A 26,982-nucleotide genomic window follows, 5' to 3' on the forward strand; every position below is an offset into this window, starting at 1 on the left:
TGGTGAGGTAGCCTAATGGTTCAAGCGTTTGCTAGTTACATTGAAGATCTGGGTTCGATTTGCCACATTGGCATAATTGTATAATTGGTATAGTTCTCATCATCACTGTCAGAAACACTATATTATCTTGGAGTAGTGAAGTAGCCTAATGGTTCAAGCGTTTGCTTGTTACATTGAAGATCTGGGTTTGATTTGCCACATTGGCATAATTGTATAATTGGTATAGTTCTCATCATCACTGTCAGAAACACTTTATTATCTTGGAGTAGTGAAGTAGCCTAATGGTTCAAGCGTTTGCTTGTTACATTGAAGATCTGGGTTCGATTTGCCACATTGGTATAACTGGTATAGTTCTCATCATCACTGTCAGTAACACTTTATTATCTTGGAGTGGTGAGGTAGCCTAATGGTTCAAGCGTTTGCTAGTTACATTGAAGATCTGGGTTCGATTTGCCACATTGGTATAATTGGTATAGTTCTCATCATCACTGTCAGAAACACTTTATTATCTTGGGGTGGTGAGTTAGCCTAGTGGTTAAAGCTTTTGCTTGTTACATTGAAGATCTGGGTTCAATTCTCCACATTGGTATAATTGTATCTTATTGTTGGAATATTGCTGGTGTCGCCCGCCATCATATTGCTGGAATATTGCTAAAAGCAGCTTAATAACATACTCACTCACTGACTTGAGTATCTTTAGTATTATTCAGGGAAGGGGTGGGAAAGGGGGTTGTAGGTGGCAAGCAGATGGGCTAGTGTTCTTGGAGTAAAGTGAGGTAAGGACCAGTGAAGTCAGAACATATATGTGACCAAAAACAGTTACCATTAAACATTATTTAATATAACTATAATAAAAATTTAAGAATACAGAAAAATGGCTGCTGATTCCACTATTCAGAAAGCCTAAGTTCGCTTTGTGTGTTTGAAAGTAGTAAAAGCAAGGTGATAGTGTGACTTTAAGTAAGATCACAATATTGTAAAACCAACCAATGATGACAACCTCTGAGGCTGTTATTTCAATTTTGAAACCTGTTGCTATGGTTGCAGGTTGAAATTATGGTAATGAAGAAGTTGTTAAATAGTATATACAGTGCACCATATAAATAAGTTAATATTTCAAGTCAGATCAGGATTATTTCAGCCAAATCATGACTGTATGAATGCCATGCTTCGAATTTTCATGGGTGGAAGGTAAATACTCTTAGACAAATATTTTCTAAAGCTGTATACAGAAGTGAAATGTTATCAGGCATCGGTGCATTTCTTTTGTTATGTGCAAGTGGTAATTTTTATTGACATTTAGGAAAAACATAAAAAAAATATTATTTTGACTTGGCCCTGTCCTGATATGTCCACTATAAGAATAAGTGTCTGGAAAAACAAGCGTGACTGAATCTACAACCCACTGACATGTTAAATTTCTGAGAGAAACAAATAAAAACTCCAGTGTCAATTTTTTTCTTATCCAAAATTTTTAAAAAGTCCTATTGTCCTCGTGAGTTTTTAGAAAAATGTGCCTGAGTAACGTATAATTTTTTTATGCAGCCTAAGCCCTTGATTTACTAGCATATTCGGCGAATCAAACCTTATAATTTCATGAATTCTGTTCATTATTCATGATCACTAAAATCAGTTATTCATGAAATTTTAAAAGGAGTGTTCATGCTGGAGTTTCGGTGTTATTTATCATAATATATGCAAAATGAAATGTATCCAAGCCAGGAAGGATAACAGCCAATATTGTTTTATGTTTTCAGTTAAACTGTAAAGTGGTCTCTGGTCATTTGTCATGGCAAATTAGCAGTGAGTGATGTGAAAACAAACTTTAAATAAATACTTGGTTATTATTTAGTATTTTACTGCATATGCTGATTAATACAGCAATTGCTAACTTGTTAGTGCCAGTGTGTGAAAAATTCACTGGCCTGCTGTCCTGTGACTAGTGAAACTCCAGTCAGGCCAGAAAATCTCAACAGTCACTGGCCTGACTAACATGTGAATTTTCACTGGGTCATTTTTGTATATTTGAGCAAGTCAGACTTATCTTTCTAATTTTGATGATGTTTCATGGTTTTTTTTCAATCTTTTTGTTATACTCTGCATTCAAATATCCAGCTGGTGAATTATTTTGTAGGTAAGGAAATTTTAGGCAAAGGTAGCCTGATTGGTCAGCAGAATTTTGTAAACAATTTTGCGTGCAGGTGACTGCAATTTTACTCAGTATTCATAATGGTCACTTAATATTTCTGATAAATATCGTATTTGCCTCATAGTCAATTTGATGCAGCCACAATATTTACAGTTGAATTGTCTGACATACGTGGCAGAGCAGGGGTCTTGTGCCGCGTGGCAGTAGCTCTGATCCACTGCAGGGCAGGTTGAGATTATCAAGGGTTTATCTCTCTACATGATTGTGTTGCTAGATCGTAATTGAGCTGTCTTACCATTGGGCTAAATCGGTTTTGTTTTATAGATAAATGGTGGTATGGTAGCCTAGGGGTACACTAACATCTAGTCTCTGAAATGAACATATTTTACAGAAAAATACTGTTCATATAAAATAGTCATAAAATATAATGAAAAGGAACCCAGAGACTTTCTGTATTGTCAGAGACTATGAAAGTGTGGAAATTCACACTTGCCACATTCTAGACTTGCATGGGCTTTCTTGGATGTGTTTGTTTCAGTGTCTGTATGTCAAACTAGCCCTTTAAATAAAGCTTAAACACGTTGACCGCCTACCATGAGTATACTCGTGGTATCAATTATGGTTGAATTTGCCACTACGAGTTATCTCTTTGCTATATCAGTGGTGAATTAAAACAAATTTTACGTTGGCAAACCGACATAAGAAGTACTCGTCTACTGGCAGTGACAAAGAACGCTGGGAGACATTTGTTTCTTGTGCCTATTTTCCCCATTATTCTGTAGTTGGAAAATTGCTTCATAGAGGGTAGTCGAGTGGTTAAAGTATTGTGTGTGTCTATTTCAGCACTACAGTGTATCGATGCTGATTGCCAGTGTTATAACATGACAGTATGGTGTTATAAATGTGTGTCTATGTCAACACTATAATCTATCAATACTTATTGCCAGTGTTATCACATCGCAGTATGGTGTTATGAATGTGTGTGTATTTCAACACTTCGATACTGATTGCCAGTGTTATAAGATAGTGGTATTGTGATATAGACGTGTGTATTTCAACACTACAATGTATGGGTACTGATTGCCTGTGTTATCACATACCAGTATGGTGTTATAGGCATGTGTCAACACAACAATGTATCGATACTGATATCCTATGTTATCACAACAGTTAACATCACGGAATGAATGAATGAGTGAATGATAGAATGAATGAAACATAAGGCAACAGATTGAACAGAGGTCACAAATCATGACATGACTTCATGATACAATTAATGACAGCTTGAGAACCCTCACCCACAATGAAACGGAAGTGGTAACTCGGAGTCAAGTGTTTTGTGAAGGGGAAAGGGAGATAACTCTGTGTGGAAAGGAAACAGATGATTGGGCCAAGATTGCCAGCGTTTATCAATCTCTGGTCATTAATTACAATCAAGTTAGCGTTGAGATAAACCAGGTAGGGAAACCAATTTTACATAACTCGCAAATTCCGCGTGCAGCTTCGGCCCAATGGGAGATGCTTAATAATCAGGCCAGGCTCATGTTTGTGTATTATAAAGTTAGATAACACCACAGTGAAGTGTGGATAGCCACTGGAGAAAAGATGGAGGAATATTCGTACATTTTGTAGGTATGTGTTGCCAATTTGCATGAGAAAGGATTCATCATTTGTTTGTAAGATGAGACATTGTGTTCAACTTGTACTGATTTGCTGCAGATGTTTAGCAATATGTCTGAGGTTGGCTGCCATGGGAAATGATATCTTCAGGATACAGGAAATGGCAGTAGTTGTGTTACAAATAGTTTTGACTTGTAATACTTGCATTGAAACTAGTTCACACGTGTAATGTGTGTATGTTAAAGGATGACGACGTCAGATTTGCATTTGACTGTCTTGCGTTTGGCCATGTTTGTATATTGTGTTGGATTCTTTTCTGTTCACACTCCATTTTAGATGTCATGAATTTGTTGAATTTTCTGTTTTTGACAAGTTGATGAATATTTTGATGGGGTTCAATGTGTGAAGCCCATGTCTTGTGTTCCCTGCCACAATATTGCTGGAATATTGTTAAAAGCAGAGGAAAATTTCATTCACTCATTCACTCACTCATGTCTATGTAACCAAACTGAGAACTCCAGTCTGTTATTTCTTACTTGCCCATGGAAGATACCGCAGTGTAATATTTTTACATCAATATTACACTAGTGTAATACCGATAGATGTATGACGTCAGAAGGGTTCAGAGTTATGATGTCACAATGCTATTGTGGCTGGACCTTGTTGGACTCGAGGAAAACTGTCAATTTGTGTTGGAAGCAATAAACAGAATACTAAACTCGCTTCTGTGAAATACCATTTTCATTAAAATCATGAAAGATTTGGTATCAAACTCACTTTTGCTCATTTTTTTATACCAAAGCATTCACTTGTTTAATAAAAATGGTATCCTCTATAGGGACAATGGGTTATATTTACCTGTGTCGCAATTGATCCCAGGCCTTCAGAATGATGAGTGAACGCTTTAACCACTAGACTACCCCACTGCCCCAGGTTTTTATATAATTTCATTTAATTCAATAAAAAGAGAAGCCTTGGATTAGCAGTGAGATGAAAGTCATACACAGTAGGTGCTGGCCAGTCAAAAGAATCAGGAACTCCTACCCATTGCCATCATCACTCAGCTCATCACTGTTCATTGTGGCGCCATAGATCATAGACCAGCAGACCTCAGCTTTCACTGGAGTCAGGCAGAACATGGAAAGTAGCCATTTTCCTGCACAGGAAGTTCATTTAGAGGTTTAATTCTCTCAAGACATGATTAAGTTGTATGGTGAAACACAAAGGCTAGACATGGATACAAAGACAAAGCTAGGGTTTATCGGGCAATAAATGGACCAGCGCTTTTGGGGACCTATTGAAATGGTTGATGGTCTTAATGCATTTGAGTGTGAACCTTGCTGAGGGAACATCTGGCCGGGATCATTGTAAGCCATGGACGCTAATGAAGAATTCTGATGCAGACCCTGTTCTTTAATACAGCTTTAGCAGCCATGGGGGCTGAGACTGGCTTGTTTCGATGTCTGTTTTCTATCAAATGGACTTAGAATGGTTTATTTCAGTGTTTACTGTGGCAGGTTTTTCCAGAAGACTGGACTTGTTCCAAATGTCATGAACACCTGGTGTCATGGGGAGGATACAGCTATCATACTTCCAGATACTTTTTCAGCTCCATGAGGATCATACAGCTGTTAGGTACAATGACCTAAACACTCATATTGCCAGCACACCCTCACGGGTACCCAATTAACAGCTGGGTGAACTGAGACAATGTGAATACAAGTATCTTGTCCAAGGATACTACGTAGTTGTGTGCTCCTCAGGAGGAGGCACCAACTTCGGTGGCCTTCACTGGGGTTGAACCTGGCCTTCAGCATGATAGGCAGATGCCTTACCACTGCACTACTGCACTCTGTTAGTTTGGGTTTGAATCCCAAATTTGTCTGATCAGGATTATCACTTTGCGCCATCCATAAATCACACGTCTTCAAACTGAAAACCTAGATCTGTATTGAAAACCTAGATCTAGTCCTGTGGTCAGTGAATTTTATATTGATAGTTAAGTAAATCTGCAAATGGTATTTTGGACCAATAATTATTGTCCACTCATTGGTCCTGTTGTCTAGTGGGAGATTTTGAAAGGTTTCTTTCCATGCATTAGATCACAATTGCATAGATTGATGCTAATGATGTTTATCACTTGATTGTCTGGCCCAGACATGATTACTTATGGACTTACACCATATAGCTGGAATTTTACTAAGTAAGGCTTTAAACAACAAACAAATACAGTTTGACTCTCATTTTTTGTCACCAGGTCATGGATCCCCCTAAAATAAGGATATGTGTCACTTTACACAACAAGCAGACATCCTGTAGAATGACTGAAATAGTATTCAGATCATGATGTTCAAACCAGCTTAATACAGAACCAAAGTCATTAACTCAGAATATCTCCATGTCTCCTGAGATCAGTCATTTATGAAAGATGCAAATACCCAGGCTTTTCTGTGGCTGTTTTCTTTTCCCCAAAGAGCCTTGAAATGTTTGAGCTTTGAAGCCACAAAGGTGAAGACCTATTCAGCATCTATTTGACAAGTTATTCTGCATCTTTTTCCGTTTGTCAACAATTACAACCAGTGTTTTGGTTGTAATGAGTGCAACTGATTGTGTTCATGCCAATTTATGCCCCACAAACACACCACTTGCCCACAGCATGTCCCTTCCAACATAACCCTTCTTGTCATTTCCTTGGGGATTTCCCTGTCCACTAAATAGATGTGTTGAGATAAGATAAAACATTTCCACACTTAGATACTTCATATCTGAATTTGATAACCACAAATACTTTGTCAATGATACTTGATTTCATCACTTTAATTTAAAAAGTGTAGAATAAAACTTCATTTTAATTTTGATATTGTCTAAAATTGCCATCAAGAAATCCAGTGTGTTAATAGCATTGGTGCCAGAAAGATTAATGATGTCATTTGATGTCATTATGACATCACAATGGTCTACAAAGCATTGTGATGTAATTTCATTTTAACAATATCCCTGGTCCCACTCGCATAAAGTGATCTTAGCACTAAGACCCTCTTGAGTCTATATTACTGTTAGTAGGGGAGTTTAAGGGCTGTCATCATATCCCGAAGATGGCCTTGGAGGTAAGGATACAGTTCTCTGAGAAACAGGGAGTGCACGCAATTGAGAAAAGGCAGGATGCGCACTTCATTTCCACTCATGTTTTGATGGTGATTTAATAAAATTTCATGACAAAGGAGTGGGGTGTGGGGGAACTGCACATGGTGGGAGTATCCGTCTATGCCATGTGGAAGTGATCTCTGCACCATAAGAATCCTGGATTCATTGTTCCCACTTCTCTTGTGGATAAACTGAGTGAGTAAGTGAGTTGAGTTTTACGCCTCACTCAGCAATATTCCAGCCATGTGACAGTGGCCTGTTAATAATGGAGCCTGGACCAGATAATTCTGTGATCAACAGCATGAGCATTGATATATGCAACTGTGATATGATGATATGTCAAGTCAGCGAGTCTGATCACCTGATTCTGTTAGTTGCCTCTTAAGACAAGCGTGGGTTATTGAATTCGAACCTGGATCCTTGTGGATAAGAATATGTACAGTATAACTTTAAGCTGGTTTCAACACCCAAACTGTTGATTCATAGAATCTGAATGGTATTTCTGTTTGGTGTATGATCAAGATAATGTGCTATTGTTGAGAATAATATCTTCACTAGGATAGATCATACAGACAGATATAGTCTAACATTTACTTAATGTAAAACATGGCCAACGAAGCAAGCAGCATAAAAATTAAAAAATACACATTACAATGTTGCCCTTTCCAGTAGGAATAAATGGATCTTTCTTTCAGCATTTCAGATTTAATGTAGATCCTTTTATATCATTTTCGATGGATGTAGTCACTGCATTTCCATCAAATGAATGTACAGTGAGTAGTGCTGTTGAGAAACATCTGTTGAAAGTTGAATAGACTTGTTGGAATGTGAGCTGGAGTATAAATATTATATTTAGCAGTTTTTTAACACTTGTAACCATTTATATATTAGTCTAGATTATTGTCAGATACTGAGCAAAGCATGTGGTGTAAGCCGTGTTGCATGCTTGTGCATGAATGGACTCAGAATCTGCTTTTTAGATATAAACAGTTTCCTTGGCAGGACCAAGTCTTATCTTTTAGCAAATTGGGAACAGCATGATAGGAATATAGAACGCTAGTAAATGTTCTCAAACCTGGAGATAAGACTGAACTCTTCACAACGAGGCTTGGAGGTCTGACTTGAAGTATGGTAAATGGGGTTTAAGTTTGTGTTTAAGATAACTGTGCCTCTGTGGCATTGCATATTTTGGATTAAACTTTCTAAGCAACATTCCTCTAGTACTGAAGAGTTGGGATTTGAACCCAAACATTTAGGAAGAAGAGGGGGGCGGTGAGGTAGCCTAGTGGTTAAAGCATTTGCTCATCACGCTAATGCATGGGTTCTATTCCCCACATGGTGCCCTCCCTCCCCACCCACCCCCACTGAGATGATGGGATATTGCTATATGGCGTATTATGCACTCCCAAAAGAGTGGAGCCCAATTACCAGTAATGACAGCAACCTAACCACACTCACAATAGAGTGAGTGAGTTTTTGATGGAAATAGTGTCCATTGTCCAGTTCCAACTTTTCCAGAGGCATGTAATGAATTAATGTAATGATAGTATTGAATTACTATCAAATAATGAAAATACATGAGCACATATCCTGTCCAGCATGGGGCAGCCATCAGAAACACATGCAATGGCAAGCCAGTTGTTCATCCAAATACCCGACTTATAGGTCTCAGGAACTTTTGTTGTAGGTAGACCTTTTATAAAATGACTGTCTCTCTTCAGAAATACATGCAAAGGCAAGCCAGTTGTTCATCCAAATGCCTGGAGTCTGGATCTCAATAATTTGTTTTGAAGGTAGACCTTTTATGGAATTGCTGTCTCTCATCAGAAACAAATGCAAAGGCAAGCCAGTTGTTCATCCAGATACCTGGAGTCTAGATCTCAGTAACTTGTGTTGTAGGTAGACCTTTTATAGAATTACTGTCTCTCATCAGAAACACATGTAAAAGCAAGCCAGTTGTTCATCCAAATACCTGAAGTTTAGATGTCATGAAGATCTTGAAGGTAGCCCTTTCATAGAATTACTGTCTCATCAGAAAAAACATGCAAAAGCAAGCCAGTTTTTCATCCAAGTACTTGAAGTCCAAATCTCATGATCTTATGTCGAAAGTAGCCCTCGAGCATATAATTTCTTTGTCAAACATGAGTTTTATTACGGCATCTGTGCCAGTGGCTAGGTGTAGTAACAAGACATTTCCATCTGTTCTGCAAGATACGTCTGATGATCATACGCTCCGCAAGACCAATTGCTTCTTGGAGAAAATCGACTTACCATCTGGGATCTGTATGCAAGACAATGAATATAAAGCCATCCCAGCCAAGCATTTGTGTCACCGAGAGCTGGAAAATTAACCAAGATTCCCTGCTATTTGGACCATTCCTTATAAATGACCCCTCCCTCAAGGGAGAAATTGTTGCACTGACCTTGTTTCTTCTTCACGATAGCTGTCTGGCCCTAATGTCTGCTCATGTTATCCTCCATATCTGTCATATTTAGTCCTGTGCAAGATCACACCCTGATCTCATAAGGAATTGGTCTGAGTTTGGGGATGGCGGCACTTGTGGTCAGAACCATTTTGATCATTTACAAAAGAGTTTGGCCGAATGTCAGGTTTGTTAATATGCAGTATTTGTCAAGGACAGATTTAGTATGGCTTGTTTTTTAACAATTCTGTTTTTGTTTTCTTCTTGTTGGGCTTAGTGTGTCCGCTGTATGAATATGCTGGTTAAAGTGTGATTTATCAAGACCTGCTCATTGGTTGATGATTCGATCCTAAGTCTGCTGTGACTGGCAGCATGTATGTTAAATTTGCGTTAAAACTTTCCCATGTTTTGATGATTAAAAAATGCTTTTGTAATAGCGGCTTGTATTTTACTGATAACCCGTGAAGTGGTTAGATTAATATTTTAAGGAAGCAATCATACATTCAATAGCAAGAACTTCGTTGTTTCCCCGTTAAGGGCACGTGGTTTTGCATACTAATCTCCATATGATTGTAGTTGGAATGTGATGCACAAGTCCTGCTCTGTCTCATAAAGTGAATTGGTTAAACAGATTCAATGAGAAATTACTGGAGATTCTCTATTACGGTAGAGTTATGGAGTAAACATGATAGCTTTCCATCTTTACACTAGTTATAGTTTATAAATATTTATGCAATTTCCAGATGTATGATTGTCAGTGTCAACAGCAGACACCTAAAAACGTAATCCAGGTTCTAAGCATGCAGACATACACAATCAGCCATTTTGTTCACCCAATCCTCTTTTCAACCGGATCAAGCATGTGTTGAAGGGAACCACTTCTCACCAAGAATTCCATCAATCAAAATCCTGTCATGACAATATAATGTATGTTATCAGTTTGTGACAGCTCCCTCATATCAAGATTTAGCAATGGAACTCACAGAGAGACATATGCACCAGAGCATTCATTGCTTGTATGAAATACTGTCAACAGGCTAAATTACGCATGAGTCGCTAAGAATAATTCAAGAGGAAATATCTGCTTACAAATACCGGTGTATAATTTCCAATATAATATGTCTGTATTATTGTAGGGCTGTCAATATCCTTCAGAGCTTGGATACAGCATGGTATAAATATGCATTTGGCATTATTACAAATCAGGGCTACAGTTTCCAATAATATTTACATAGCACCATTAAGTGACATGCCTTGATATTCTATTTACACTCTGGAAATTATATACATTGTACCTGCTAGATATCAGCATTTTCTCTCAGGCTGTAGATAATTATTCAGCGCTGCCCCCAAACTGGGGCATAACTATTCTTAACAAATTCATTTAATATCAGCACCAGGGATGAATAATGAAAGTAGAAAAACATGTTTCCTGTCAACTAATGACTAATAAATATGTAATTTCATAAATTTGTTTTAGACTGTAGACTAATAAATTTTTTATTGGTTAATCACATTTGTGTCCGACAAGTTAAGTATCCATTTCAAGAGTAATATATATTTCTTTTGATATTAAACAGCTGTGTTGTTCTTGATGATAAATCTGTAGACAGAGATTTCTTGTAGAATATTTCATGTAATGTAGCAAACTCATAGGGATAGGTGATATTAAAATTAAAATCTAAATTCTACCACTAGTGTATGCAATCAAAATATGTTACATCTGCCAGTTTGCTATGATCTTGTTCATGGTATATGTTGTTAATGGTATTCAGATTTTGGACTGCCCCTCATTATCTATTTTGCAGTTGTCATTCATTCTATTTACATTTTAAATCTAATGTAAAATCAAACTATTTAATCACTTGGATGAATTCTTTAAGAGTTTAATGTGGTAGTTCTATTGATAACAGCCATCTTTGTGACATGGTAATAACAGTGCAAAAGTGTATGTGTATCATTATGTGTATCATAGGGTTTACTGGGTTTGGTTTCAATCCCAAACACCTGATAATATTTTTTTTGTTAACGTTAAGGATACTTTGATGGAAATGTTTGAAAATGAAAGGAAAATACTTTCTCTTTAAAATGAATAGCCACATTCAATATTTGAGCAATTTGAACTGACGTCTGCTCAACTTCCACTGGGCTTATGGTCTTGATTGTATGTATTATAGAGTTTAATGAGCTTCTCCATCACTCCATGATTGATCAGGACTACGAGAAGTGATTAGGTTCATTATTGATTAGGAGGTGGGTAATTGCAGAATGGTAAATTTTGCTCTCCGAATACAGATAAGTTTAATCTCAACCTCAGTAAATCCATTGTGCTACTTCAAGCCTTTATCTGAAAGTCATGCAAATATTTCACATGGGATCAAGGTCCTAGAAAAAATAAATGCTACAGTTAAAACAGTCTCTTGATTTGATCAGGTATGAAGCCTTTTGTTTGGTATGTCTGGCACAAAACTAATTCTTCTGAATGTTTAGGATTGAACAAGGCTGCTTGTTCCTCAGCAACAGAATCTGATAAAATGACAAGTGAACATGGGAGGCTGAGTGAGTGAGTGAGTGAGTGAGTGAGTGAGTGAGTGAGTGAGGGAGGGAGGGAGGGAGCGAGCGAGCGAGCGATTGATTTTGATTTTATGCAACTTTTTGACAATATTCTGGCAATATTTTTGTTGAGGACACCAGAAATGGGATTCACACTCTGTGCGCATGTGGGAAATCAAACCCAACTCTTTAGCATTAAGAGCAAATGCTTTAACCACTTGGCTAACACAATGCCATGGCCCAGTTTTTAAAATGCTGTGACACACTGTTCGGAGTTGCATCCCTTTGATGTGTGAGGAATTGAGGAGTGTGGGTTTGAAGCTAAAGTTTGTCCAAGCTTTTATGCAAACATCACTTCAGACTTTCCACCAGCAATATCCTACCTCTCATATGACGGAATGCTGTTCCAAAACGGTGATATGCCAGTTTATATCATAATACTTATTTTACAGATTTATCCCTACACCTGTGATTTCATTATCCAAACTCCCACAGGTGAGATATTTCACTGTTTATGTCCTTGTAATTTAGAGTCAGTGGATTAGCTAAAGAAACGTGGGTTATTGGTGGTTCTTTTGTAATTAAGGCCATAAATTGATCCTCAGGAAGGTCGAAACCGAATGTCACAACTAGGACTGTATATTGTCAGATAAATTTATTGCCATACATTGTATTGCCATATAATTGTGATACATATGTTTGTTTGACAGCGTCCCAATTTTTGACAATTGTTGCTGTTAATGTTTAGATTTTCAGTTTCATCCATAAACATAATCACAAAAACGTCATATGTTCTTTAACCAGTCTACTGGTTCTCAGAAAAAAAAAAATTTCAATACATGTTGTTTGAAAAGTGAATTGTGATATACCAGTATACCGGTAATACTGTGCAGTTCTACCCTCAACTAAAGCAGTATTGTGAGACCATCAATAATAATATTAATACGTGATCTTCTGTAAAGCACAGTCTCCAAACACCAAGTGACTGCTTTTTGCACTTAATAAGAATCTGATTATTATTACCCCAGTGCTAGAAGGTTATGGTCACATGACTTTATCAAACTTGGTACCCATTTACTGCTGGGTGAATTAAGGCAATTTTGTAACTCACTTGCCTAAAGTTGATCAGGACTGAAGTAGAAGAAACTCTCAAGAGTCACCATCCAAAGTCCGTCCGAGCTGGAGGTTGCGTAACTTCACCTCATTGGTTGCCTCAGTTCTATGTCCAGGATCACACCATTCCAGCTTGCAGGACACATTATAGATCTTTTCGACAGTCTGACCGGGCAGACGTCAGTATGGTTTTGATCCAATTTGAGCTAATTCCAGCGATATGTCACTCAGCAAGACACCAGTAATAGGCTTCAACCATAATACCCATTTGGAGATTTAAACCCATGTCTGTGACGTGATAGGCCTTTCTGTTGACATGACCACCCTCCTCACCAGACTGAGAGCTATCAACCCCACTTTCAAAATAATCCTCAGACATTATATACGATTTTGGAATACTTCTTACTCATGTATGTGAATCATTATTTAACTACATGACACTGAATGTATTCTGCATATGGTATGGAAAATTTTGATGGATTGATCTGTTTGATGTGATATTCATAAAGATGTTAGTATGATAGTAGTATGGCGGAATTCCCACATATTTTCATTAATAAAGAACCCAAATTAATATCCATATCCCAAGTAACTGGCTGAAATATGTACATTTCTTTTCCATTGGTTGGTGTGAAGCATGGTTTTCTTTGATGGTTTTCTAAAATCTCTTCTGGTGCCATTAATTCAAACTGAACTGACTTAATGATTATTTCGGTGTTCATGACTGTGAGTCTCCGTTGCCATTCCACAGCCTCTAAGACAGAGATTACTGCTATTATTTGTTGCTGATTAGACAGACATGTTGGCCAAGCTTGACAAAAGCGTCTTGTCTGAGTGTTTTTATCAACCGTCTTTTGACCTGAGCAATGGTTTTAGTGCCACGCCATTGAATTTTTCTTGGGATGCAAATGGATTTCTGTTCAGGAAATATACTTTCGGTCAGAGCTTCTTTCCAGTGAAAAATAGAGTCGACCGATTAATTCTATTAACAACACAGACAGTTTATAAATATCTACGATATGCAATGTATTTTTTTTTTCAAATCAAATCTTTAGACAATTTTCAAATTTGTCCATAACCGATCCGTGCTTTCTATGCCCTGATATATAAATTGGTCTATCTCAGACAACAAAACAACTCTCCTGGTGTGAAACAATCTTGATGGAACGTTGAATTATCTCAGTCACTCTTTTCTCGTTTCCAGCCAATGAAAGAGACCACGGCTCTATTGCTTTGTCCAAATGTCACTGATGAACATTTTGACTTTGTCCAGGACTCATTCGTTTTGTTGACTGTGTACAGAGACTTGTCCCAATAGCCAACCATTACAACTTCATCTATTGTGAACGGGCAAATCAGAGCTGGCCTTGATTGAGCCGTGTTCTGTCTGCTCTCAGAGAGTTGGTGGTCTATTTAATCTTCATCTATCATGGACAGTTCTGCCGTGTGGAGTCCTGTAGCATTACCACACTGCCCAGCATCTTCCCTTTGGCATGTGGGACAAAAGGTGTTCTTCAGGCACGAGACTATTGCTGTAATTGCAATGACGTCTGCCTAGATGGACCTGCTTTGATTTTGTATGGAAGCACTGCCCAATGGTCTGATCAATCATGGACATCGTTATCAAATATGTCCTCATTGGCTGATTTAATTCATACAAGGATGTGGTGGTGTTGTGGTTCAAACGGTCACTCATAATATCACAGAACCAGGTTTGATTCCTCACATGGGTACAGTGTGTGATGCCCATTTCTGGTGTCCCCTGATCCTTGCTAAAAGTGGCATGAAACTAAAACTCACTCACTCATGCAAAGAAGAGCAGTGGAATAAACCAATTGCTTGTAACACCAATAACCGTGTTCAGTTGTGGTCATGGGCACAATGTGTGAAGCCCAATACTGTCATATTGCTGGAATATTGCCTGTAAATAAAATCACTCCTGAATCAGGTTGTCTAGTCTGTCTTCAAGACTCTAAAGAATAATTAAACAGGAGTCCTACTCAAGTTTAGAATGATTTAGCAAGTTTATTAAGATAAGTGGGCTCCCCACTTTGGGGAGAATCCAACCACGGTCATCACATGATGAGCAAACACTTTATCTACTTGGCTACCTCACCGCCCCTCTAGCAAGTTCAGATTGCCACAGCTCCAGATTTTATGGTTTGTGTTGGGTTCCATTTGGATTTGTTTTGAAGATTCTTTTTATTTTTGGGAGGGTCAAATAAGATAACTTCATTTCTGGGACAAAGTGTGTGGTGGGGTATCAAGTTGTTAAAGAATTTGCTTGTTTCGTTGAAGACACAGGTTCAATTTCCCATATGAGTACAATGTGTGAAGCCTGTTTCAGTTGTCCCCTGTCACGATAATGCAGGAATATTGCTAAAAGTGGTATAAAACTAAACTCACTCACTGTGGGACTAAAAATTTGCCTACAGAGAACCTATGGATTGATATCATGAACAATGTTCCAGCAAGCTGGGTCGTGATGACACAAAATGAGCCATGTTTCTGAGCCTGGCTATCAGATCAATTTAGTCACCTACTGTAACCAGCATTTTGATCTCTTCTGACCTCTTCTGATCTGAGTCCTCATAGGAGCACATTAAGCTGACATCCTGTGCTATAAGTGACTGCTTCAAGTCAGTGTTTATCCTTTGTCACAACCTCAGATGCTCACTGCTGTCACAGTTTTGCATAAATAAACAACAGACACATCACTACAAACGATTCAAACAGATCAGCCCAGATAAATATTCAGGAAATCTGTTTGGTTCTTTTCAAGCCTCTTCATGAACTTAACCATAAATCATTAAACCTCACTCTTTTGTCGATCTTTGAACTAATATTGAAACAGACCCACGTCTCAAGGCTATAGTTTATATGCAAAGTTAATGGGATTCTCCTGTTAAAACCTATCCAACAGGCAAATTGTAAACTGTTTCTATTCCTGACTTATGCATATTCATGGGCTCGTGGAGAGTAATTGTGAAATAACATGACTGATTATGAAGTTCGGGGCTTAAGTCGTCAACTTTGGTACACATCACACATTAAAGCTGCTTCATTGCTGAATTTGTACAAAAATCCCAATGTGTGTGTTTTGTTTTTTCCACAGCTTAATATTGGGGGATTGTAACCCTTCAGCCTTGGAACTTGTATTTCAAGTGTATTGCTGAAATGTTTTTTCTCAGGGAAGCATATGAGTATTGTCTAGCTATAGAGTATGCTTGTCTCCTTTGGGGAACTGTTATCACATGCTTGTCTTCCTATGGAGAATTGCTAACACATGCTTGTATTCCTGTGGAGAACTGTTATCACATGCTTGTATTCCTGTGGAGAATTGTTATCACATGCTTGTATTCCTGTGGAGAATTGTTATCACATGTTTGTCTTCCTGTGGAGAACTGTTATCACATGCTTGTCTTCCTATGGAGAATTGCTAACACATGCTTGTATTCCTGTGGAGAACTGTTATCACATGCTTGTATTCCTGTGGAGAACTGTTATCACATGCTTGTATTCCTGTGGAGAATTGTTATCACATGCTTGTATTCCTGTGGAGAATTGTTATCACATGTTTGTCTTCCTGTGGAGAACTGTTATGTTTGTCTCCTTGTGGAAATTCTGGAAGAACTGTTATCACGTGCTTGTCTCCCTGTTACCACAAGCTTGTCCCCCAGCAGAGACTCTAGGAGAACTGTTACCTCAAGCTTGTCCCCCAGCAGAGACTCTGGGAGAACTGTTACCTCAAGCTTAAGTTGCCTGTGGAGATTCTGTAGTACTGTTACTCAATGTCTGTAGTAAGAGTCAGCCAATGAAGATGTGGTGATTAGGATGTCTGATCTTCGTAATTGTGTATCACTGTGAGCTGACAAAATGTAACTGTGTTCATTGCTTCAGCCATTCTACTGGCTCATGCAGACCCTATTAATTACTGGTGGCAGTGATACAGCAACAACTTTGTAGACTGCTGCATATGGATGGCACTCAACTAATGCTCACTTTAATTCAAATTTCATCGATCACTATCGTGTTGGGGCAGACTGACCAATTTGCTCTGGTTATCTCTGAGCTGTAAACACAAGTTAGATAATCTCCCTTGTAGAATGCCCGTCGCTGATCACCATCATTGATGGATAAGAGTCGCACCCTTCTCTCAAATGAAACAGCCTTGAATAGCTCTGACCTTACGTATAGACCCTGTAGTTGACATTGAAGTCACCTGAAAATTAGTATTGTGCCTTGTTCCCAGAGGTTTGAGTTTTGAGTGTAATGTGAACCAATGTTGAGACTTTTTTAATGACAATTTTCTGAAACCACCAGACTTGCCTACATTATCTTTTCAACAGCAGACTCTTGTAATTTGTCTGCATTCGGTTTGTTGTTTAATGCCACTCTCAGTGATATATGGAGTTGGCTGAGTTCAGTGAGGACCACTCTCCCAGCCATGATTTTGCTGGAATATAGCTGAAATCTTTCTCACTCACTCACTCACTCACTCACTCACTCACTCACTCACCCATCCATTTGCTATTCATACATCAACTCACTCACTCACTCACTCACCCATCCATTTGCTATTCATACATCAACTCACTCACTCACTCACCCATCCATTTGCTATTCATACATCAACTCACTCACTCACTCACCCTTCATGTTAGTACAGAATGAAAGATTACAGTTACCTTTATTTTCTCAGCCTCATAAGACTCTAGCCAAGTGACAGAGCTCATTGACTTATGCCAGGTGCATATATTAGTATTGCAACAACCTATATAGATCCAAAATGTATACTGGGATAACTCTTCACAAAAACTACATGTCCTCAACTTCTGAAGAACTGGCTTTGATACCTGATTTATTTAAACTGGGCTCTGTCTTCCATTTTATATCAACAAAGACACACTCCAGAATGGATGTTCTTTATATAACAGTAAAAACCAAGTCTCCATATTCGAAGAAGTCTGTCTCTAATAATGTTGTTTCATTTCCGCAAAAAGTATTCATGAACAGTTTATCAAACATTGCAACATTCAAAAAACAGATGAAACCTACATTTCTTCATAAAGTGAGATTATTTTCTTGTGCATAAAACACATTTTTGTATCTTTAGGGCACTGAATGGGATTTATATAACTGAATACTTTGCCCAAGTATTTAGGAAAAACCATCAGTATCGACAAAGTGTATGTTCAACATTTCCCAACTTCCTTTCAAAGGAAATTACATCTCAAATTTTTACCTCACTGGAACCAAAAGGTCAATACTCTATTTCGAAGTGAGTCTTTTGTCAATTTTGTTCTAAAAACAATAATTTTTTATCTGTCCACAAATTGGACACTTCAAATATTGCGTCGAAAGGACGAGATATTTTGTCAGGATATGTTTCCAGTGGTTGATTTGATTGAGCTAATTCACATCAAACGAAGATCAAATGAAGATCAAGTTGAGTGCAAGATACAAGTTGTGAAAATACCTTTTTATTAATCAAAATGACTTAAGAAACAGTTTCTACATGTTTTCATGAATTTTGACTAGTGATTCTGCAATGTTTCAAGTTAAATGATACTTTTCGATGTTTGGCTTTTCTAAGATCTGTACTATTTTTTATATCTGTATATGGCTAGCTATTCTCAAAGCGTTAGATCTACGAACTTCTTAAGCTCATTCTCAACGCACTGACTATGATACAAGTTAAGAATTCTTAGGGCTGTAAATGTTTCGAGAAAAAGGGCCCTTGTCTGATTTTTGTATGTAGTCTGTTTTATGTAATTGCTGTTAGTTCTATATTTCATGCTAAATGATCTAATTTTTAGGATCTAAAGTAGCTTTCTCGAACAATTAAACAAGTCATGTTATCTGAGTTGTAGATTATTGAGGATCTATGGTCTAAGTTCTGTTTTTCCCATTGTTTGATCTGAATTTTCTATTTTAAATAACTTATGATGCAAGTGTTATTTCCCCTGTTGTTAAACTAAGTCTTAAGATTTCACGGTTTGTTCAAGGGTGTAAGATATATTTTTCCGGTTTGATCGAAGTTTAAGACTTAATGTATTGTTCATAATCTATTATCTTCGGGTAGCCTAGTGGTTGAAGTTTGGCTTGTAATGAAGATCTGGGTTTGATCCTCCACATTCTCTATATGCCCTTTTCCAATGTCCACCAATGTGTATTGCTGCTATATTGCCCAAAGCGGCATAAAGCCATATTCACTCACTCATTCTATTGTGTCAGTTCTGTTCTTCATCATGTGATCTGAACTCTAAAATCTGTTCATTGTTTCATGTTACAGATATAGTTCTGATCTGTGTTATATCAGATTCAAATATAGTACCCCCTCAAATATTGTCTTATCAATAATATCCAACAAATATATCTTTAAAAAAAATCTAAATGGAGCACAGAGCTATACTTCATTTCTTGCTGTAGCAAGCTAGACTTGCAAAATCATTCTAGACTTTAGTGTGACTCTTATTTAATTCATTGTCTAGAGCCTGGCATGCTGACTCATATGCTGTCGTTGTCACCTGGGGTTGAATGTATACCCCCAAATCCGCACCTGAAACAAGATCCAACACAATTTGAATACGGGCCACATATTTTTTGATTGGAAAACATTTTTTTTGGTGGGTGGTGACTCAATTTATTTACAGAAGTAAGAGCTTGTTGAACTGAAATAAATAAATTGATAGCCCTGGTTAAATGCAAATTGAACATGCAGTGATACGTGCTGATGCCATCTGGTGATCAGAATAGCCAGATAATGGCCATTCCCTTGTGGCATCTTGTCAGCCATCAGAGCAATCCAGACTCTCACAGCCTGTCTGTAATATATGCTACTCAGCATATTTTAAGGATCACTGATTTTGCTAGAGATGACTATTGATCCTAAGCAAGTGTTGACTAGTGTAGTTCTGGGAAAGCTGGTTTGGAGGAAGCCAATTAGCTTTGCTGATTTCATGTCTACATGAGGGTGCCCAATTAGCAATAAGACAGGTAGACAGACATGCCTCTGTTGCTGGGAATTCTCACCTGTATGCTGCAGATCTCCTGGAGTGAGATTTTGTGTTTTCACTTTTACTGGGAATTGTGGGTGAAGATGTATGTCATTTTTCCTGGGATCAGTGGGAGTGAAACTGTACGTTTTCACTTGCCCTGGGATCTGTAGGAGTGAAACTATATTTTCACGTACGCTCAGATCTGTGGGGGTGAAATTGTACGTTTTCACTTGCCCTTTATATATGGGGGTGAAATTATGTTTTCATGTATCCTAGTTTGTGTTCAGGTAAACGGTATGTTTCCACTTGTCCAAGCATCTGAGAGGGTGAAACTCTACATGGAGGGAAATCTGCTTTAACTGTTAGGAAGGGATGAATTCAGATGGATTTGCCTGATTTTGTTTTGAAAAATTAATAAGCATTTTAATCATAAATATAGTGTTACTTGCTGTAAGTCAAATGTTGGTATCACTAATGAATGTACAAATATACATGGCCACTGAATGTCCATCAAATTTATTTTATCGTTTGTTTCCATCATGTTTGTCATTGGCCGCAATTTTAAACACAGATTGTCACCATACTGTCAGATTCCAGTTTCTGGGCTCTATACATCATTTACATATGAAGTGAATATACCTTACACGGTATTGCTCTAAGGAGCTTGAATTACAGAGGTGTGCAGCATGTCTGTTGCCATGGCAGCAAGGTGCATTGAAATGTATCTAAATGCCACAGATCAATAAAGTTACTAAAGGTAAGAGAGTTTGATGAAACTTACACAATTTTAGTCTCTTCAGAATCGTTGTAGAGTATTAGGATGGTATCACAATCTATGGGAATGAAATGGGGATTAAAACACAGTTTTATTGCGTTTCTTTAAAGAAATATGTGAAGGTCATATTATGTAGGTCATTGTGCCCAGGCTATCATGGACCAATGCCAGGTTGTTGGCTGATTGGTTGGTTGTTTAATGCCACATTCAGCTATTCCAGTCTGGACCAAATAATCCAGTGATCAACTCCAAAGCATCAGCCTATGCGTTTGGGGCATGATGACATGTGTCAACCAAGTCAGGAAGTTTGACCGCCCATCCTGTTTGGTGCCTCTTGCAACAAGCATTGGTCACTAAAGACCAATTCTAACCCAGATCTTCACAGGAAATAGATGCTTGGGAGTTCCTGATATCAATATGTATATTGTAAATATAAATAATAATAATTTCATTTCCAAGACTCTTTTTACAGACCATGATGTGTGGCACCCCTTAGGAAGACTATAGGTCCCCACCAAACTAAGCATGTTGCATGAAGTGGTTAAATTAATCGGGTAGATTATATGCTGCTCAAACACTTTGAGGTGAATAAGAGATGGTTAATATCAAGAAATGGACATGACAAACATGTTGTGTTATGAAGTTGAAACTTTTAAATGATATTTTCTATAGAGCAGAAGAAGCAATGCATTGTGAACAGCGCTGCTTGTGGCTTATTGAAAGTTACATCAAGGTCTGTGGTAAAATAACATTAATACTTTTCAGGACTCGATTTATTGCTTTGTTACTTGCACTGTTACAACCCAATATTGCAGAATTAAACCTATTTATTAGTCTGTGTTGTACCAGGTTTTTAGTCCTTTTGAGTGGTTGAACCATTGACTACAACATCTAAATAGCTCAATAGCATTATTCTTTCATTACATATCATGATGAAAACAGTGCAGTGTTTGGCTGGTCCAACTAGGTTTTCCTCTCAGGTTGCCCTGTGCAAGTAGGTAAAGGCATCTCTTCGATTCAACCCTGTCTTTTAGCTTGGATATTCCTTTTTGTGTATCTCATGTAGATAAACAAATAAACAACAAATCAAGTTAAAATAATTTTTTAAACATATTCAATTATAATTTTTGTAAATATTAAGTTCTGTTAACCATGAATAATGATCATCATTCTCAAAGGGATACAGTTCAATTTACCAAATATGCGAGTGGACCATAGATTGTAATTCATTGAGTCTTGTTTTTGTGTGATTCAGGGCTGGTGTCAGTCAAATGATTGTCTGGTCGTGATCCATCATATCACCTGAATATTGTTGACAAAGACATAAAACAACATTCATTTGAGTGTTCAATTATTCAGTGAATGTGTTCTGAAAGACCTCCAAACACAGATGTCTCTAGTCTGACAACATGCCACCCTACAGCCAAGAACTTACAAAACCAGTTCCATTTGCAGGCGTGTATCGTCTTCACATCTTCCTGAACTGCTTCCTTTGTCTGATGGATGAGTCTAAAACACTTCCAAGCTGGTGTACTTTTGTACATTCCAATTTTACTGAGTTACCAAGCTCTCTGTACTTATGACTGGAATCTGTGGTGTGAAAGTGTATCTTTTCACTTGTCCTGGCATCTTTGTGGGTGAAACTGTATGGTTTTGCTTGTCCTGGCATCTCTGAGGTGAAACTGTATCTTTTCACTTGTTGGGGTATCTTTGAGGGTGAAACTGTATGTTGTCACTTGCCCTGGTTTCTGTAGGGTTAAACTGTAGGTTTTCTCTAGTCCTGACATCTTTGGATGTGAAATTCTATGTTCAGGGTATATCTATTGAAATGGTTAGGAAGGTGTGTTTGCAGGCATGTGTTGTTTTCGTGTCTTTCTGAACTGCTTCCTTTGTGTGACAGATGAGTCTACCACACCTCCATGATGGTGCACCTTTGTATATCCTGATTTTCCTGACTCACTAAGCACTCTGTATTTAAGCCTGCTATTCTTTTGATATAAATGATTTATTCCAGAAAGTATTGAAAAATGAAGACGTTAAATTCCCATATAAACTCAATGTAGTTTATTGGACATGCAAGAAAATATGTATTGTTTTAAAAGTGAATTGTTTTTCCTATCTTTCTATGATTGATGTTTTACAGTTGTGTCTCCTAGAAATCTAACCATCAATGAGTGAGTGAGTGAGTGAGTTTACTTTTACACTGTTTTAGCAATATTTCAGCAATATCACAGTGAGGGACACCAGAACTGGTCTTCACACATTGTGCTTATGTAGGGTATTGAACCCGGATCTTCGGGATGACAAGTGAACACTTGAACCAGTAGGCTACATCACAGCATCTAACCATCAGAACTTGTCACGTGACATTTATCCCAGGCTCCCAAGGCAGGTGAAAATTTAATATGATATCTATGGTATGTTCCTGTAAAACCTCTGAGAACCACCTCTGATTTAATAAAATGAATAGTTCTGTGGAAGCCAGTAGCACTAAAACAGGACTGTAGATATATAGATATGTGCATGTCCAATATACCACAAGGGAACTGACTGGAAGAGGTGCCATTGCTATCTATTGACTGACTTCAACTGATCCCAAAACTTCCATTTTCCCTCAAATTTACGCTTCTGAAAATAGATGATTTATTGGTTTTTTCTATCAACTGGGAACATTCCTTGACCAGGTTCAGATTAGGAAGGTGATAAATGTTATAGAATTTATTCAGTTACGACTAATCTTCAGGAAGATCATATACCATGAAGATGATCGTACTGACTTCTTGATAGTTAGTTGACCTTCACATTGCAGATGTGGGTTATTGAGAGCATGGTAGATGAGATGGGAGCCCCAGTTTAAATACATAGTTTATATATTGGATGAAAGAAAATGAATTTGATTCATAATTAATGAACTGAGATTTGATGGAATTGTATGAGTTATCATATGTATGTTAAACCCTTTGTTGAAAGTCATTTCAACATGTCAAAATGTTAAAGCTAAAATGTGTAAAAAGTCAGAAGTTAATGTTGGACATTGCATTGGTTTTGACCCATGCTAATCTTCATCAGATGTGTAGATAAGGCCAGGCCAATTTTATTTTTTGTTTTACAAGTTTGTGTCCGCAGAAAACCTAAAGGCGGGAACAAGAAAGTAATATTCCTTCTGATTATCAAAAGTATTTTACTTGATGCAATTTGTTAAGTGTATATGGGGAAAAAAATACCACCCAAAACAATCCCCTGACAAAAATATTGTAAGTTTACATTTTTTATCAATAAAAACATGAGGATTTAATTTGTCTTATTCTTGACTCAAAATACATGTTGGAAAAATAGTCCTTTGGTCAAGCATCTGGTCATAGTGAAACCTCCATTTACAGCCTTAAAAATCATCCATTTCATCCTTTTTCACCATAGTTAATTTGTCATATTCCCAGCAGTTATATTGCTGAAATGTTGCTGAAATCCATCTCACTCACGAATCGGTCATGTCAGAAGTCCAAAATAGGTTTAAAACAGAAAAAAATATCAAGTTTTATGCCATGTTTGATTTTCATCCGTATGCTTCAAAGTTTTCTGTAATTTAAGAATTTCACATTTCCAACGGGCAAAAAAACGACTTTATCCAACCTCATCCTTTCCAAACATTTCCCGAATCCAAATTGGGTGATTTTGAACCAGTGCACATCCATCAACATCAGCTGAGTCCAACTGAGAGAACATGAGTGTGTATCTGTGTAAAAAGTCAACGTTATTATACTTGGTCGCCATCTTCATCTGCCTAAGATGATTTGAATTGTTCTAAGTTTGTTGCATCATGGTGTTTTGTCACTTTACTGTTTTTTTCTTAAGAAGTGGTAACAAATGGGTGAAAATCTAATACCTTCCGTGCCATCTTCGGATGCTGGTTTCGTATAATCAGCTTATGTTGTCTGCAAGTTAGAGATGCTACAGATTATGGATGACCAGAAAGTAACTCCATTTGTCAGAATTATGCCACAATATGCACTGGTCTTTGTTTAAGGAGATCTCAGGGTTGTTCCTTACTTGTTCGTGTTGTGTAATGTGCTGGTTTGGGTATCTTGTTGGCTCTGTACGGTCTGTTCGTGAATTTATCAGTGTGCTGTTGTACATACAGGAGGTATTTCAGTCATTGTGACTCTTGATATGGCAGCCATTTTGAAAATATGTTTACTTTTCTGTGTTTATCAGTATACAGTTTTATGTGCAGGAAGTGTCTTATACTGAGTCATATGGCTTGAATATTGCTAATTGCAATGTAAAACTGAACTCACACAAATCTTGTGATTTGATATGGCAGCCACCTTGGTTATGATAATCAATGTGCAGTTTTGTATGTAGAAGGTATGTCATATATTTAGAATCTTGGTATGGCCTCTATTTTCAAAATATCTTTAGATTTTCTGAATTGATATATGTGCAGCTTACATGGCATAAATAGCAAATTGTTATTGTGGCAGCCATTTTTTAAATGACAAAATGTTGGGTTTTTTGGTGTGGTCTCTCAGTATGTGAATGTATAATTTGATTCTGGATTTGAACTCTATATGTGGCAGAGATTTTGAAAATTATGTCATACTGTTTGTTTTTGTCTGGTGATCCAAGATATGAATTCATGATTTGATTCTGGTTTTGAACTCTTGATATGACAGCCATTTTGAAAATGATATCATGTTGTTTGTTTTTTTTTGTCCGGTGATGCAATATATGAAAGCATAATTTGATTCTGGGTTTGAGCTGATTGCCATCATGATACCTGTGCTGGCCTTGAATGAATTAGGTCGTCTTGTTCAGTGATCATGATATCAACCACATGCCATGAAAGATTAACCTTAGTCATTTTAAATGTAAAATACTGTTATCTAGCATCTGTGGAAGTATCTTTAAATAATTAATGATTGGTTGGCTGGTTTGTCATGCAGTGATGCATTCATTAATATACCAGCTATAAGGTGTCTGTAAATAATTGCGTATGGACCAGACAATCCACTGATCAACACTGCACATCATTCTGCAGAGTTGGGATACAATGACATCTGTCCACTATGTCAGCGCATCTGGCCACCTGATCCTGTTTGTCGCCTTTAACAACAAGCACAGACTACTGATTTCTAATTCTAAACAAGATCTTCACCGGTCAAATAATTAATGAACCGGGTCTCTGCAACCAAGACAGTGAGTTTACTATTCTGAGACGTGTCGTGTCAATATGGTAATTTAGTTTACTTTCCACTTTGAGCTAGTGACCATTTGTTTCTGATCAGGATAACTGGCCAGGTTATGAAACAAGCAACAACAGATCAGTAGCCAGATGCCATTCTGAAATTTTTATTTCAAGTCAAGACATGATCTTAGAAATATCAGAACAGTCAGATTTCCCTGCAGAATAATTTTTTTCTTGACATGTTCTGTAATTTCACCATTTTCTCATTTATACACTCTGCTTGCAACAAAATATCAACAGACAAACTAGATCAAATTTATGTAAAAACTTAGAAACAGGGATTCAAATACGAACGGACAAGACATTTTATGCAGTTCATTTCAAGTTCTCCTTAAACAAGCAATCTTTTTTGATGCCTGTAAGGTTTAAATATAGTTTTAATATTGTCAACATTCAGCATTTGAACCAAGACAGTTCTATCAATATCTAATTCCTTTTTAAATAGAAATTTAGCAATTATTCTCTGTGGGTTTCTATTGCAAGAAATACAGTATTTAGGTAGCTGTGAAGAGGTATTGTGGATTGTAGGGGTTAAACGCTCCAGGGATTTTGGATGTTTGCAGCATGAGATGATAATTGCTGCATCAGAGACTAAAAGTCAATACTCTGTCATATCAGGAGGACTAGTCATACAAGGATAGAACAGAAAATAGAACCCTTCTGTCGTCTTTTGTTCTTTGAGAGGGATTTATTGCCAAAGCACAAAGTATGTGTGGGGTTTTCAATAAAATGCAAAATGATGAATATAATAGGTTCTCATCATGTTTGCGCCCCTGTGTCATGCTATGACAGGCTTTCTACCTTGTGGTGCCAAGGGTCTTGTGGGAGAATGTGATATTGTTCTGTGAATGTCAGATTGTTCTGTGAAAGTTAGATTGTTCCACGAATGTGAGATTGTACTGTGAATATGGAATTTGCCCCTTGAGTCTGAGAGCAGCAACTTGCTGTGTCATCTGTTT

At 37.4% G+C, this 26,982-nt stretch overlaps 1 protein-coding gene across 8 annotated transcripts in view; it reads left to right on the top strand.

Moving 5' to 3' along the window:
- The window catches only part of LOC137255974 (polypeptide N-acetylgalactosaminyltransferase 5-like), a 320,337-nt gene that overhangs the window by 207,766 nt on the left and 85,589 nt on the right, over positions 1 to 26,982 (top strand). The window contains exon 1 of one of the 8 annotated variants that reach the window (XM_067793604.1): positions 3,508 to 3,607. The exons of 5 other annotated variants lie outside the window; for them this stretch is intronic. The gene's annotated coding sequence lies outside the window, so the exon portion shown is untranslated. Of the gene's footprint in view, positions 1 to 3,507; positions 3,782 to 26,982 lie in introns of those variants that run through there. 2 more of the 8 variants (XM_067793602.1, XM_067793599.1) reach the window with 2 other exon arrangements.

Source organism: Haliotis asinina, chromosome 11 (assembly GCF_037392515.1).
Source record: "Haliotis asinina isolate JCU_RB_2024 chromosome 11, JCU_Hal_asi_v2, whole genome shotgun sequence".
NCBI classification, from domain to species: Eukaryota; Metazoa; Mollusca; class Gastropoda; order Lepetellida; family Haliotidae; genus Haliotis; species Haliotis asinina.